The sequence below is a fragment of the Struthio camelus genome, chromosome 3 (assembly GCF_040807025.1).
Source record: "Struthio camelus isolate bStrCam1 chromosome 3, bStrCam1.hap1, whole genome shotgun sequence".
NCBI classification, from domain to species: Eukaryota; Metazoa; Chordata; class Aves; order Struthioniformes; family Struthionidae; genus Struthio; species Struthio camelus.
Window position 1 is genome coordinate 77515427 of NC_090944.1, and position 17684 is coordinate 77533110.

Consider the following 17684-nt stretch of genomic DNA (forward strand, 5'->3'; position numbering starts at 1 on the left):
CCCGGCGGCGGCAGCGGCAGCGGCAGCGGCAGCGGCAGGGGCGGCCCTGGCCGCCGCCTGGCCCGGCCGGCGCCCCTCGCGGCGGGAGGCGGCGGAGCGCGGCGGCGAGCAGCCCCCCCCGCCCCGGCGGAGCGGCCGTGGGGCACCGGGGGCGGCTGTCCCTCGGGCGGCCTCCGCGGCGCCCGGGAAGCCGAAGCCAATTTTCGCCCTGCGGGCAAGGCGCGGTGCTCGCCGGCCGCGCAGCCGGGCCTCGGCTCTCCCGCCTGCCCTTCCTCCCCGCCCGCCCCCAGCGCCCCGGGGAAGGGAGCAGAGACCATGGCCTCTGCTAAAGAAAAAAAAAAATATATATATATATATATTCTTAAACAGCTCTATTTAAAGTGAATGCTCCGATTTTTATTACCTCTTTTACCTCACCTAAATTAGGCCAATTTACACCACTAAAGAAGGCTTAACGTAGGCATAAAGGAAATCCTGTGCTAAGTCACCGAATCACAGAACGGTTGGGGTTGGAAGGGACCTCTGGAGATCGGCTGGTCCAAGCTCCCAGCTCAGGCAGGGTCACCCAGAGCAGGTGGCTCAGGACCGCGTCCAGTTGGGTTTTGAGTATCTCCAAGCCTGGAGACACCACAGCCTCTCTGGGCAACCTGTGCCAGTGCTCTGTCACCCTCACAGTGAAGGAGCATTTTATTGCGTTCAAGTGCAATGAGTTGCCTGTGTTTGAGTTTGTGCCCGTTGCCTCTCACCCTGTCCCTGGGCACCACGGAGAAGAGTCTGGTCTTGTCCTCTTGACACCCTCCTTTCAGATATTTATACACAGTGGTAAGATCACCCCAGAGCCTTCTCTTCTCCAGGCTGAACAGTCCCAGCTCTCTTGGCATCCATTCATAGGAGAGATGCTCCAGTCCCTTCATCCTCTTAGGAGCCCTTCGCTGGACTCGCTCCAGGACCTCCATGTCTCTCTTGTACGGGGGAGCCCAGAACTGGACACAGGACTCCAGGGGAGGCCTCACCAGGGCTGAGGAGAGGGGCAGGATCACCTCCCTTGACCTGCTGGCAACACTCTGCCTAATGCACCCCAGGATCCCACTGGCCTTCTTGGCCACAAGGGCACGTTGCTGCCTCATGGTCAACTTGTTGTCCACCAGGACTCCCAGGTCCTTCTCTGCAGAACTGCTTTCCAGCAGGTCAGCCCCCAGCTTGTCCTGCTGCATGGGGTTATCCCTCCGCAGGGGCAGGACTTGCAAGAAGATGCTTAGGTTTTCAGAGTAACTACTCAATTACTGTGTTAGATACATTCCTATTAAGCTTTGACAGATTTTTCCATAAACAAATTCACATCTAAACTGTTTTCAGAATTCTTCTATCGATTCAAACCTTTATATTCTGCATGGATTAATTTCAGCTGTGGTATTTGTATTAAAGACAAAAACATCTTACTGTTGATATGCCACTGTTGTTTCCAGAGAATATAAATATAAATAAAAAAGTTTATTTTACACTCCTGTTAAAAGATCTTCTCTATTCAGGTTCGGGAAGGTTCTTTTCTTTTCTTTTCTTTTTTTTTCTTTTCTTTTCTTTTCTTTTCTTTTCTTTTCTTTTCTTTTCTTTTCTGGTCATTCTTGTCCTCAAACTGTATTTTGTCCCATACTATCACTAGAACTTGCACTTGCAATTAAAAGCCCACTTCCATGTCTCATCAGACTGTGGTGCACAAGAGGCCATGGTTATTTCAGAAGGTGTAGTGGAAGAGGGACATCAGCTAGACGGTAGGGAACAGAGAGGAAGAATCACCTTGAAATGAGAAATTCTGTTTCCTAACTCCGAACATTTCTATACTTGAAAAGATGTAGCATCAGGATAAAAACTACATGCACATTTGGGCTGGAAACTAGAAGGTTCCCTACAAACAAGGGTCTATGGCTCTGGAACAGGCTCCAAGGAGGAAGAGCAGGACAAGGAGCCAAATTAGTTTTCGGGTGGAGCTTGATCATCTCCTGGTGGTTACTCTGAAACTAGGGACAGGGCCCAGTGGCTCAGATGGTCCCTCACACTTCTGTGACCTATATTTTATGACTTAAGAGCATTTCTGTCCAGTGCGATATATTTGGCTGATACAGTCATATAGGGTTTTACTGAAAGTGTTTTTTTCAAGGTAAATTTTCCATTCATGATTAAGATTTAGTCATGTTTTCCCTCAAAGCAAGAATTAAAATTTCTAGATATGATGACTGTACTGCTTGCAGATCTCAGGCACAGAGGTAGGCATTACCAGCGGGATTTTCAATACTTACCAAAAGGAGGAAACAAAACATTTAAGGCTTCAGCTGAGTAAAAACACATTCACTGCTGGGAATTATGCAATTAGCGTAGCAAAGTAATAAAAAATAAGCTCAGAGATTGAAAAATGATGACCATTTAATTACTAACAGCTAAGTGACCTCTACTGCATTTATTTCTCAAAAAATAACAACAGGGTTTACTTGAGGGCCCAAAGCAGCATCATTAGAGAGAAGCAATCCAGTTTTCCTCCTGTTGTGCTGAACATTATCAAGACTAGCTTCAAATTGTGTCTTTCTCCTACATCATCATGAATGCAGTATAGTGCCAAAGGAAAAAGTCAGTGTACAAGGATGACAAACGAGTTTGCCGTTTACTTGCACAGAGAAGGTGTTAGCGCTGACCAGATAGTAATTCAGCAACTTCTGCTATCAAACTAAGCAGACTTTGTTTCAATTAACAAATACCAAACATTACAGTATTAAAATTTCCAGGCTTATGAACAATATAATTGGTATCTGTATGAAGAGACAGGCTAAACTCATACTCCCATTAAGGTCTGTGTAAACTCTCAAAAGACCCCAAGGAGGTAAGGAATTCACTTTAAGACTCCAAAGGTCAACATGCCAATAAAAGAAGCAATGCTCCGAGTTGCAGGCATTCATTAGTGTGCAGTCAAACATTTTCAGTGTATGCCCTTCTTCCCGGGAAATGACCAGGCGCTGAAAGAGTACAGAGTGGCATTGTCCATGCCTTGAGCAGCCAAGAAAACATCCAGAGGTTAAGCACATGGCTGGTTTGTGAAGCTCGGTCACGTGAAAATGACTCTGAGAAAATGATACTGTAGTTGCAAGTCTGTTCTGCTACTTTTAATAAAAGTCCAGCTACTGCTATGCATAAAAAAGGCTTTTGTTCCTAGTTAATATTTTTAATGAAAAAATAAGTTTCCACCCAAATGTTTTCTTCAAGGAAATTTCAGGTTTTCATTTTTTTTTAATGAGAAAAACATTATTAAAATAGTTTGTTTTAATATTGAATTGGCACTTCTTTAAAACTGCCAATCTATTTTCTTTCGTCAAAATCTAATGAATGGCACATTTTAATTAGCTCTACCCATAGCCCTGCCGATACTAACGGATTACGTTTCTAACTTTATCCTTTGTAGCTCTTTCCTCTCCAGTACAGCAAAAAAAAGAGGGGTAACGTCAGACCGCATCTAAGAACAAACCAATTTAAGGTAACGCTGAGAAGTCTATAAATCTCACTTAGAAGTTAAACTGCTGGAACTCAATAGATCCCCTGGGTGCTTTTGGACTCCAGTGAGGGGGAGGAAAGCCCCAGGAACTCAAGATTAAAATGTGATCAAACCCTCAACATCTGTTCAATATACCCTTAGTATCACGTCACAGGGGATGGAGTTTACTTTGGAGGTGGAGCTTAACAGAAGTCCCTAACATTATTTGTCTTTCTGATTCTCCCCCTGTGTGTAATTAGTACTTTAGAGCATCAGCCACACACACACTAGATGGACCATGGTATCTAAAAAGGAAGCTTGGCATTGTAAGTAAATGCGTCAGGATTATTACTCTGGACTCTTTCAGAAGCTATAGCAGCTGGTGCTGAGAAGGTAGGGGAATAAATACTGCCAACTAAAGTCCCTCTTTTATCAGTAAAGGAAGAAAAAACTAAACAAGCAAAAGCCCAGTTGTTTAGCGAATTCTCCGCAAATGTTTCTTCTCTGCCATTGTTCTGAGCCGGAGAGAGGCAGCAGTGGCAGCTGCTGACTGAAAAGAGCAACCGCTGTTTTCCATCCGAGCGGAGGTGAACACCAACACTTCAGATCACAAAGAAAAAAAAAGCATGCATCTGTACTGACTCTCCCAAGATAAGAGAGTCTAGTCTGCTGCCACCAGGCTGAAAATATGCTTTTGAGTCTAGCTACATACTGGGGTTGTCAGTGAGTAGCCCCAGATTGCACAGGTGAAGAGGCCACACTGAGCCCCACAGAAGCCTCAGGACTTGGGTCCAGCCTGTCCTCTTCTTCATCACTGCCTCAGTTCTGTAAGGGAATAACGCCCACTTTACCCGAGACCATCACAGTTTGACTGTTTCCTCTTGTCAGAAAACGACTTCATCACAGCTAATCCATGCCAGGATAAGTTACATGACTGCGCCTGTCACCACGTAGTCCTCACTGCTCCTGTAGAGGATTGCAGGAGTGTGTCGGGGACAGGGAGGTCAGGATGAGCTCAGCACGAACACGGAGCTCACAGGGCAGCAGCAGCTTCTCGTTCTTTGAAAAGGAAGCACAGAGAGAGCAACTGGGACAGCCCCTGGCACGTCACTCTTTACAAATCATCTCTGAGCTGACAGCGGCCTTGGGGCCACAGCTCCTCTTGCCATACCTGTGAGGAACACCGCTTTACACAGCTGGCTGCAGCTGGCAGCCCTGACCCTCACAACAGCAGGAAGAAGCAAGTTTGGACTAGCTGTTACTGACACGTTAGAAGTGGCAAAAGAGAGCAAAACCATCCTTCCTTTGGAAGGTGGCTTCTGGATGGTAGGGGGATTTCTTGCCTGGCTTCCTGCACACAAGCAAGCTCTCACTATTGCATCAGGCAAGGGAGACAAAGGCTGAAAAACACTCTTTTCTCAAAAGATTAATCCCAAGAACAACTGGTTCACATATTTCACTGCTACCCACTGGTAAAATAAGGATACTTTTATACTAGTAAAAATGAAATTCAGTCACTGGAAGAGAGAAACTGCTAGCACATCTCTGGGCATGGGTTTTACCAAGGCCAATTTGTGTTCTCCCAGGAAAATTTCTGGTCACAGTGCAGAAGTGAGCACGGGCCGCAGACCATTCCTAATAGCCAATTTGGATATGGCCACTCTGTTTTGAAAGGTAAGAGAGCTTAACGGCACGGGTTCACGCCAGAAGAATATTCTGGGCATGTTTAATTTTCAGGATTAGATGTAGACACAGTGTCTCATCCCCAGTCTAATGATAGGTCCACTTAATCTCTGTTGGAAGAACGCTCAGTTTCCAAAATCAAGCACCCTGAAATTAAGAAATGCTAGAACACTATTTGCCCATGGAATCTGGTCCCCTGAGCTACATACATGTGTGTATGTGTATTCATATACACGTACATTATAATAAAATATAATTCATCATTGTTCATGTATCACAAAATACATCAACATCATCAGGGTTCTCATTCAGTGAATACAGCATAAAACATGATGTCACATGTTTCTAGTGCTCATTGAAAAAATAAATCTTCCTGCATCACTTTAACTGTAGAAATATGTGAATACATGGGCAGGAGGCATGGAGTTAGCTTCCTTGATTTTCCTTAAGGTTACTGGGAGGTTGCGGTTACCGTTACCGCAAAGGAGTTGGAAGGGCACCTTACCATTCTGCTGCTTAACACCATGCTCTTGCCCTCACAGCAATTGCAGGCAATTTAAAACATGTTTCCTACAGTTCAGGGTAAATAGTTGTTTGCATATGAGTGGATATGTTAATTCTATAAAAGTCTATTTGTGAAACATCTAAAGACCTGAAAAGCTTCCTGTTAAAAGGCATATAGTCGCTTCCATTTGCCATTCAGTATGCCTTCAGTATGCCTTCAGAAAAGGAAGCGCATAGGGGTTTTCATCCTTTGCCATCTGTGTTAAATTGCCAGGGAGAATTTGCAGGCCAGATCCTGTAATAGAGATAGCTTGGTCCATCCCCAGGAGACCTTCAGAGGTGCCTTTTTCCATTGGCCTTGAAGGAAACAAATTACCTAAAGAGAATTGAATGGCTTCCCATGCTTTTCTCCTTTTTTTCCCTTGCAGTTAGGTCCCAAGACGTAAGTTTATGTGTACCCAGAGTGGTTGGCTAAATTACTCGCATTGAGCCTAGGCCTGCTTGCTTATTTAGGGATACTTTCATTCCTTGGTTTCCTCATTACTGTCAAAGCCGCATAACAGTCTGTTATTTCAGAGTGCTGGTAACTCAGAAGGAGTCAGATAATTTTCAATTTGAAGAGCAGAAAAATTACAGAACTTCATGAAAAATCTGGACTGAAATTTGATATCAACTTGTTTGTTTACTAGATTTTCAGAGATTATACTCATTTGAACTTAAAATGATGCCAGTTTTGTCTTCTGAAACACCATACATTTGAAAATATAAACAAGAAATTTAATTAAGAGAAATGGATTTTTTTGCATTCTTGTTCAGAAAAATCCAATAGAGCATTTAACGGTTTAGTTGCTGTGCTGTTGTCATGAAGCTGAACACGCAGACTGAATTTTACAAGCTTCATTTTTGTTTTTATATCATAGCCCCAAGATCCCTCAGCAAGACAGTTTAACTGGATGGTTCCAGCTCACACAGGGGAAGGCAGAGTGTCCTTCGGGTGTATCTTTTCCAAATGTCCCTTCTCCATATCCATATTCCTTTGAAAGTCAGGGCTCTTCTGAGATATAATCACATCTCTCCTGAGTATTTAGGATTAATTGAATAATAATAATGCAAAATATATCACCCCAGACTAAATATGTTATTATTCAGAATACATTGGACTACTTTTCCTTTATTCACAATACTTTTGCTGTCTGTTTCTGCACTGTTTTCCATACCATCTCAAGGGAAGCAATTACAACTAATGTGGAAACACTGAAAAGTGACAAACATTTGGGAAAGCTTCTCTTCTCCTTCTAGAAACAACTTGTCTATATGCACAGTGACACATAAACTAATGGCAAGAACTTAAGGAACTGTTCGATTCAATTAGAAACATGCAGTAACATAAGAGTCATCTTCTGTGCTTGGGAATCTTTTTCTCCAGCCAAATGTTTCTGGTTTGGACCATATAACTGAATATACAGTTATTTATAGCACGTTCTCTGGGACTGCAGTAACATTTTTTTCAATGCAATAGAAAAATGCAGGTAATACAGGTTTTGTGGAGCATGTTGCAGAAATACCAGAGTGAATCAGCTCTTGCTTACACCACCATTGTAAAATCCAGTCTGTCTCCAACTCAGCCATTTGAGACTACAGCTGATTTGGAGGACTCAAGGGTATTTCTGAACTCCCAGACTTGGGCAGGTGCCTGGCTAAATTATGGCCCCACACGGGACAGGGCACTCCTCATCCTCAGCCCCTTTCTTGCGGGAAGGAAAGAAACTTGAGGGTGCAAACTGCAAAGGAACGAGGGGCGTGATCCAGCCAAGTTGGTGTCTGGATAATGGAGGGGGCACCAAAACCTTGGCAAATACTGACATATGCCTCTGGAGCCAATGCACCATTTGTCACTGTGTATTTCACACATTTATCTCTGTACCAACCCAAATGCATTTAAATAAAGCAGTCTTGATTGCAGGACTACACAGACTGGAGAATCTATGACTTTGAGTTTGGTCTGATGTTGATTGGTTTCATCATTAAATGTGTCTTACTTCTCTTTGTACTTGGCTTCAGCCCCCAGTCACTACTGCTTGTTGTGCCTTTCCCTGCTGAATTAAAGTACCCTTTGGTACCAATATTTTAGTTCAATTAAGTTTTTTTCAGATATTGAGAATTATTTGATTCTACTCTTGCTTTGAAATATGCTAAATAGATGGATCTCTCGTTACAGGTATTTTCTTCAGCTTTCGAATTTCATAGTTTTCAAATACACTGCCTTTTTCCAAAATTCCTTAAAAATCTGGGCAACAGAAGCAGACCGGTATTGCGGTATCAGGTGAAATCACTTCCCTGGTTTCACTGCCCTCCTTACCAATCCAAGGATTGTATTATCTCTTTCTGCAACAACATCTCTTGGGATTGCCAACATATCACATTGAGATGCTTGTCTGCTCTGACCCCTACATCCTAATCAGAGCAGCAGCCGTCTGAGCTAAATTACTGATTCTGAAGATATATCCAAGTTTTATAAGCCACAGTATTGTATTTGCTTTCCAGCCCTGTTTATTATTAGACCTCACACTTATCTCTGCAAAACCCTACCAGAAACACCCCATTCAGTGATGATACCCTGTCATAGGCTACTTTGTGAGATCTGTCCATTCATTCTTAAGCAATTTAAAGCATGTTTCATTCACACTAGTTTTTGCTAATTTCTTTATTGGAACTCCAGGCTGTACTTAGTCAAATGCCATATGTAAGAAAGTTTATCTACAAATTTAGCATTACTGGCAAATGGGTAATAACTTCAAATAATGGTGTCAAGGGACACAGGAAGACAAGACCTCTTTTCCTGCATACTAACATATCACCTCAAATTACTTTCTCATGATTTACATGCTTATATTTTACAGTTTTGAATGGACTCCTATATTATCACTCCTTTTTATTATTTTGCAGCATGGCTGGCCTGTTACCTAGCTGCTTTTTTCAAATATTGTGAGCAAAGCATTTTCTCAGGCTCCTGGAGTGTCTCACATTATATATGTTATTAAAAATGAACACCGGTTATCAGCATTCTCTTCAGGCTGCTCTCTGCTACTACAAACTGACCAAGTCTCAACCTCTGTAAAAAGGTGGGGTAGAAGAGGATCAAATGAAACAGATGATCAATTTTGATTATTACTGCAACTCATTAACTATACTTTCCAAGGAACCAGTTCAGGAGGACATTTAACTTTACACATAATTTTAAACACAAGAGTCAACCTATCTATCTTAGCAGAAAAGGAAGGAAGGCATTAAACGTGCTCCAGTCTAGCAATATATTCCCCAAACAGTACTATTCAAGTACCATCTTGAATTGCTAGGGGTGACAAAGTATAGCTAGTAGACTCCCACATTTTTTCTTAAAGTTAGCCCATGTACTTTCTAGCTTGTTTGATGAGAGATTTTCTTATAGAGAAATTGCAGAACTAGCTCTTGAGCTTGGAATCTCTGAAAAACTGCTCAGTGTCTTCACGCATCTTTTGCCTCCATGTGTGAGAAAGGAATTTCTTCAGAAGCAGTTTATTTTTGAGGTGCAGAGTAAGTTTCAAGCTCTAATAGGATTCCATCCAGTTATTGCTGCCCACAAGAAGGAGCAGGGAATTATTAAAATGGCAGGTCTTGAGATCAGTCACAGATTGAGAAAGCCCACCTCCTTGGTACTACTCGTCACATTTGCCCTACGAGCAATTGGACACAAGGCACCCTGCTTTTGAACATCTCTGTATTGCTCCCAAACTTCACATTTCTGTTGATTAAAGCTGTCTCTGCTGGCTGCCTGTGGGTGTACTCTGCAGTCCCTCAGGGGATGACAAAGAATATTCCTCCTGCTAGTTTGCTTAAATTCATTGCTTTGCAGTCCCAGGTGGTTTCTGTTGCAGCACAAATTTACGTTTCGCATTTATTTTTGTGACATACTGTAAGATACTGCTGCAGTCTGCACTTCCATGAGCTCCTCTGGTTTTCCAAGGACAAGATTTAGTCACTACAGCTGCACTCTGTATGTTTGTTCTTCTCCTGCTCTGTATGAAGACCACCTTCTTGGGGAATCCACGCAAGCATGAAAGAATAGGGTGAGCTGCCATGCCTTCCTATTCCTACCATGTGTGCACCTCCGAACTGGGTTTTGCTTTGCGGATGCGCCTGCGCCCTTTCCAGTTACACCAGATGCTCCTCCTTCTTCATGGGCTGCCCTGAAGATCCCCTGACCCCACCACTCAGTTACCATCGCTGCAAGAGTGGTGTTGCAGTAGGCTCCTCTGAAGCTTCGTGGTGTGCTGTGTGCATCACACACTAGGAAGCCAGACTGTTGTCTTGAAGATGTTTTAATTTTGATTTTTTTCTTATGGCTTGATGGATACATCAAGGGAAACAAAGAATAGGACAGGTAAAAGGAAAGCTATTAGAATGCAGCACAGAAGAACTGAAATAATAGATTATTCAACCGCTCTCAAACATAGATAACAATTGTTACAGGGCTTCCCTGTGTCACTGAGTTAGAAAAATCATTGTCAAAAACCACCTAGGAGGAAAATCGAGTTAATTTGGTGAGCTTGCTATGTGTAGAACTCCTAGGAATAGCGTTCTGTTCATGGAGTCAATAAGCCAAGGTCAGAAATTTCAGCTGCTGGTATCATTTGAAGTAGCAAAGTTTAATAATGCTTTTTGAGGATATCTGTGTTGCCAGACTTTGTTTAGATTCTACAGCCTTTGGTAGCTTTCTAGTGATAACTACGCTTTTAAGAAAGGTACCGTTCCTGTTGGTGACAAACACCTTTTTGTGTTATAACATTTAAGCTTTACATATGTGTCAGTCAAAAATTGATTCTTAATACAACAGGAATGACGTTTACATTCATTGTCTAAAAGCACTGCAAAGAGACATTTTCCCTTAATGAAAATATGTTAAATATACTATAAAGCACTTGTAAGATTCTATTTCAAACGAAATAATTCATTTTCACGTCTTGCAAATCTTCAGTGAAATGATCTTTTTCAGTATCTACTCTTCATCTTTAATCTTCCGGTTGGTACAGAGCTGTGGTTTGCTTTGGACATGTGCATTGACAGAGAAGGACACAGCTGATTTTAATAAATGTGTAACACAGAGGTCTTTGTGCTGATGATCCAAACACAGACACTCAATATCCAGATTCTCTTTGGCATCAGTTGTTCAGCCACAACTTGCAGGACTGAGCACAACAGGTTTGCACTGCTGCAACCGGCTCCGCATTCCAGCATAATTGCGCACAGTGCAAACTGAAAGGGACAATCTTTGCATGCCCAAAGCCAGCTGGGACGTATTTGATTCCTTTTGGAAGAGGGACCAATAAAAAAAAAAAGTTACTGATGTCACGTATTGTCCTTCACAGGATTTCATATGTCACCTACATTTTTCAAACACATCTGATGAAATCTCCTATGCTTGAGCTACCTCTACACGAGCTTTCTATCTGCCAGCTTCCCCTCGCCTATAAAAGCACAAGCAGTGCTACACTCCAAAAAGACACACAGGCTTGTTACCGCTGCACAAACATCAACCTCAGAGGAGCATTCTACTTCATGAGTGCCTGTGAATCTTGTCTAGGCTTGTGCACCAGCAATCTGACATTTTGGGCAAGATATGCAATTTCTGAATTTAAGGCTAAGCTAAAGAATAGCTGTGTCTTCAGTGGTAATTATGGCTCATTTGTATTCATCATGTGAGGCACAGACTACATGCAAAAAAAGCCCATCAGCTTTCATAAGAGAATTCAGGAAGTCTGAGTTCTTCACAATGGTCACTGGACTCAAGGACTCATACTTGACACAGAGAAATTATCACATAAGCTTATTCTGTTCTGCCAAAGAATTTGATGAAGTCTGAGTTGCTGATGGGATTAAAAAATATTCTTCTTTGCTACACAGTTATGTTCTTGAAATGAACACTTGCTTTGGATCCCCTGTTGCACTTTTTATTGTCATCTTTTGGAAATATCAAGCATTACACGAATTTTGCAGCTTCTATACCGTTTGGTAGTGATAATGAGTTGGTAATGTAAATGGCTGGCTAACATTGCTCATTCTTGGGACTGAATTAATTCTGCACTAACAGAAACAATGGTCTAGAGATGATCTCAGCGATGCTCACATTTGTAACCCATCAAATGTTGCCAGTGCCCAGAGAATACACAGGGACTCCTTTGGCTCTCTGCTCTGCAAAACAATTAATATTTATCTTAATAAATTTATCCAACATCCTTTCCTGAGCACTTTCCAACTCCATTCTTTTGTTAGTACTTGAAAACATCTTAAACTGGGCAGCTAGTCAAAATGGTTCTGTGAAGGTGAATAACTTACAAAACAATTCCTCCTGAAATCATTGTATGCTTCTTCCCTTACTCGATATGCTTTCAATAGGTTATCAGCAATATCAGGGAGGAAATTGGCCAAGCAGTTAACGGACTGACAGAATCTGCCTCATTAGTGCTCGCTGCATTTATCCAATACTCTCAAACATCTCAAAGTTTCAACTTCTGCTCTGTCATTGAAAACTGTATATACTTGCAGATCTCCAAGAGTTATATTGAAATTAATCAGTTAAATCATGCCTTTCAGTTGTTTCATATGATTACTAACTCACCTGTATAACTAGTAACTTAACTATTTTGAGAGTAATTTCTCTGTACATCCCGTTCTCTTAATGTCTTCACTTGATTACCTCTCAATTGCCTGCTGTACTAGGATTCCTCCAAAAGAATGTAGAGATCCAATTTAAAGACAGTTGATGTTACCAGTCATCAGATATTATCAACACCATTTTAAACATATGTTCTTCTGATTGTTTTCAACTTTATCTCTTGTACTGACTAATCTACACATAGTTCGGCATCAACAACTTTGAGAACATGATAAATATCACTTTATCATCATGGGTTCCATGTTTTGGTCTTTCAGACTTGGCCTCCAGCTCAGGACAGCTGCATTTCTTGGATCTTTTCCTAACTGGCTTGCCTGTAACTTCACAGGTGCAAGCACTCTTGCTCCAAGGTTGTTCATTGTTGTTATATTTGGATCAATAAAGGTATTATTCTAATCGATGCAAATACCTCTTAGTAAGCAACATTTTCTATTGCTGAATACACAGATTTTAGATCCTCGTTCTCACCATGTTCTACTACGTTATTTTGATCCTCTTCACATTTGACGTTCACATGGTAACAATTTCTGCAAAAAAACAAGCTTCTGTGGCCACTGTCTTTCTAATGACAATGGCAAGGATCCTGCCATTTATCACTATCATTATAGCATTCTGCATCCCTACATCCAAAGGCAAGTGATTTACACTTAAGCATCAGCTCATGATTTTTTGTCCTCTCAACATTTTTTTCTGGGAAAAAATTCTGTCTCATACACTGCTGAGCCACTCTGGACAGCCTCATTGACTTTCTGTAAGTCTCTCCTTTCTCAATTGCTACTGCCTTGCTCTTTGGACAAAAAAACATACTGAACATACTGCATCATGAACATACTGCAGGACTTCTGATGATACTCAGTCTGTAGTATTTTACCGTCATTCAAGTTTTTTGCGAATTCCAGAACTGGAATCTAATTGTGGGTTCTGGTGGCTCTCCAAAGGGTTTTCTATGAATTTATGTCCTGAGGTGACATGTCATTGGCATCTGCAACTTCTAAAGTTCCTAACAGAACTTCTAATGTGAATTAAACATATGCCATGTTATTTGGAAAGATGCCCGCTTCTTTTTCGTCACTCCCTGATAGGTTCTGTAGATCAGACCAATTCAAACCTGCTAAAACACTGTCTATATTATAATCTGCAAATAAAGTGATTAGCGTCATGTAAATAGGGGCAGCAGCAGCAGATTTATGAACAAAACTGGCATTATAACATCTTGGTTTTGGTGACTATATGGGGCTGTTACAAAAGTTTCTCTAAGCCATATAAATAAAGCCTGTCCAAATGAATTTTTGCCACCTCAGATGATATTAGCTACTACACCAGCTCAGAAAAATCTAAGTTATGGTCATAGATATGATGAAAACTAGGATAGGTACCTTATTAGAAAGCACAATAAAATAAGATGAAATAGAGAAGTCACTGAGGACTCAAACCACAATTACATGACTTTGGAAAATGAGTGTCTGTATTTGGCTGTCTCCAAGTGAGGCAGTTAGAGCCTCTATGACCTTGATATCATCTTTAGTATCTTCCCTTTGCTATAACCAACTCATTTAGTGATGACTCTTTCCTGAAATAAACAACCTTTCAAACTACAAAAAGTAAAAAAGTCCCAAATGGCTTTGAAAGGAGAAGGCAGAAATTAACCTCACCAAAAACTGTGCAAAGGGAGCAAAGATACCTTTGTTTTGAGAAAGAAAACTATCACCACACAATGCAGTGAGAAAGGAGAACAAAGAAATGTTACTTACAGCAGTTCAAATCTAACTTTCCTCTTTATCCATGGGGTAATGTGAGAAATGGAAGAAAATGTGGAACAGTTAGAAAGGCTAAAAATATCAGGGGATGCAACAAAGCAAAACATTCCCCCAGGATGAATAGGTTTCCCTTTGATCAAACAAACAAAAAGAAGAAATTTGCCTGTGTTAAGCAGAAGAGAAAATGAGTCTATGGAATACAGAGCTATAATGGATGAGGAGCCAGATGAAACGTCCAAGATGAACCTCAACTGGTACAACGTGCTCTGATTTTTATTTTCTCATGTTATACAGCACCCTCATCACTAGGCAATTGCTTAGCTCCTCAGTCTATCTCATTAAGATTGCATATTGAAAGCTGCATAAATAATTAGCAATACGTTAAGATTGCTACGCTGTTATTGACACTGATTTTGGTAGCAATTCTGATAAAAAATTGAATATGACATTGACGAAAGAATACTTACAATATCTGGTGAAAAAAGATCACGATCTAACTAAGTAGTTATTAAATTGTATGTGCAAGCTTGGCTATATATACAGCTGCTGTATTTGCAGAATTTCTTTCAAAAGCCTCTGCTCAAATATTGCTCCCTCACTATCTGCATATGCCCTTCTTACCACTAAACCAGGCAGCATAACTAGAGGGCACTGGACACAAAAGTCCTTAGTATTCACCTAAATCATAAAAATAAGATGTCACTATTACAAACAAGAAGCAAGATTTATCAAGATCAGCTAAATGTGGGTTTTTTTCCCTCTACAAGGCAAGAAAATAATTACAGAAACCTTTCTAAGATATTTTCCTAAATGCTAACAGACATTTTTTACTTATTTGCCTACTGCAACCTCTATTAATTGATACATTTTGCATTTGTATTTGCATCATGTGACAGTGGGCTCATTTCCAGGCAGGCATACTTTAGTAGTAATCTCCCCTCAACAAACCATCTCCCCAAATCTGTTTTCTTTTGTGGCTACTCTCCATCCAGAGCTCGTTAGAGCTCTGGTGTGCTCATTTAATCTTACTTAGGTACTTAGACGTACACAAGGTGATGCAACAAATTTGATGTTTGTTGCAAAACTGCAAAGTGACTATATGTGGTACGTTTACTAGGTCCACCAAGCAGAGAGGGGCGCTCCAAAGGTAACCTTACGGAGCAACAAATCAAACGGCGCTAGTTTAATTCCATGAACACAAGAGATATGAGTTGTTACTGCATTTGAATCGCTTTTACTGTAGCTGGCAGGAAATCCCAAAGATTAATTTACACTAAAAAGGGAGGGAAAGCAGAAGATGACTATATTTTAAGTCACAATCCTACACAGAGAAGGCAAAGCATGAAAATCGGCTCCTAGATCTAAAGAAACCTGCACGAATCAACTTGGTAGTTCACCTGAGCAGTTACTAGCTCATGGAAACACAGAAACTAGCTCAAAACAAAAAACACAAAGCCAAAGCAGAGTGCTGTGACCAGAAGTTATATTGTTGTTCCATTTCTCTGTCTCCAAACCTAACAAGTAATTTCAGAAGTTTTGCATTTTAGTAGAACTCATTTAAATTTTACCTGAAAACTCCTCTGGAGCTAAGGGAGATTTCATGAATGTTGGCACACTCCCACCACTCATTCCCTGGGCAATGGTGACACTGGAAGAGCAAGACTTTCCATGTTTGCAGTGCAAAGCACTCCAGCACTAGGTTAGGAATCCTCCCCCTTCTCTTCATCCCCATATGAACAGGATTGTTTTCCATGAAGCTGCCAAAGCCAGTCTGGAGGACGGTCATGCAAAGCATCCATGAGGCAGATGAGTCTTCTCTCCCCTGACAAATCTCAGCCAGCCTCCTTAAGTAGAAAGAGGGCCTGAAACTCAGATGTTCTCAAGATTTTTCCTATTTAGCTGCCAGAAGCTGCCAGCTTCTCACTTAGCTGCTCTTTCCTCTCACATTCAGAGCCCAGCAAGTAATGCTACTATTACTGTACCTCTTCACATTCTTATGCTGGTCCTTTCCCTTTTTTCTATGCTGCTTGTTGTGCTGACTGCTGAACTTGGAGCAGTACTGTCAATAAATTAGTTTTGTCATTGTCACTTCACTGTTTTTTTGGAAAAGTCAAACCAGAGACCTCTCCAGAGTAAGCAGGTAACAGAGCACTGGTTTAGCACTGTGCTAAGCTTGTTTTTATACACACAAGAGATCAACAGTTACAACACAAAGCCGATAAACCTGTGGAATTTCTTCCAGCAGTGGATGACAATACAAATCCTGGACTCTAACATGCAGTAAATGATAGATAAAAGGCCTGTCCCCACTGCACATTACACTGAAGGTTTAAACTTGTTTTAGAAATGCTGGTGTCAGAATGGCTTGCTGGTTCAAATTAAGCATCCATACAAACCCAGCATTTTTTCTCCTCTAACAGCCATGCACGGATTCCTAGGAAAGAGCAAGAACATAGCACATTCATGTGGAATTGCCCCCTAACACTCTCCCAGCCTCTGACTACTTCCGGCTCAGGGAATTTTCTGTCCTTATTGTAGTTTGTCTGTTTAGTATCCCAACAGATCTCTCTTTCAAGTACTTCTCCAGGATTCCTTGAATTCTTGTAAACTTCCTGCATCGACAACATCCTTTGGCAAAGTGGCCTACTACCACTGAATGAAGAACCATCTCCTTTTGTTAGATTTCCTAGCCCACTTTTATTTCATTTTATTGACCTTGTTTTTGTACTGGAAGAGACAATCAACAGACAACCCCCAGCTGCCTTTCCACATTATTCATGTTTAGTAGGTCTCCAGCAGTTCCTTTAAGCTGTCTCTTTCCCAACTGAAGAGTCCTAGGCTTCTTAGTCACTTTCAGTATAAAAGCTCTTCCCTGCCTTTGATCACCCCTGTTGCCATTCTGTGAATCTGCTCCAGATCTAATGTATCTTTTCTGACACAGCAGGACCAGAATTGCACAGTACGGGTGAAATACAGATCTATATAGTGGCTGTCTATTTTATGCTTTGCTGTCAATTCTTTTTCTAATCATTTCTAATATATTATTTTCTTCTTTTGACTGCTGCTGAGGACCAACACAATGTTTTCCTAGAGCTATCTATCAAACTTCCAGAACTCTTTCCCAAGTGGCAGAGGCCATTTTAGAGACCACCACTGCAAACATGAAGTAAGGATTGCTTTTTCCCCATGTGCATCACCTTACTTTTATCTATACTGAGTTGCAGTTGCCATTGTATCGCCAAGTTTCGTAAGGACCTTCTGAGATCCTTCATGACTGGCCCTTGCCCATACTACTTTGAATAACTTTGTATCATCAGTAAACTTTGTCAGCTCCCTGTTCAGCCTCTTTTCCAGGCCACCTGTGAATATGGTAAACAAGACAGGATACAGCACAGACCTCTGCAGAATTCCAGTGGTAACCTGACTCCACTGTGAGAACTGATCATTTATTTCTATCTTCTGTTTCCTATCTTTTAATTTATCCCTGCCAGGATTCTCCTGTTTATGGCATAGC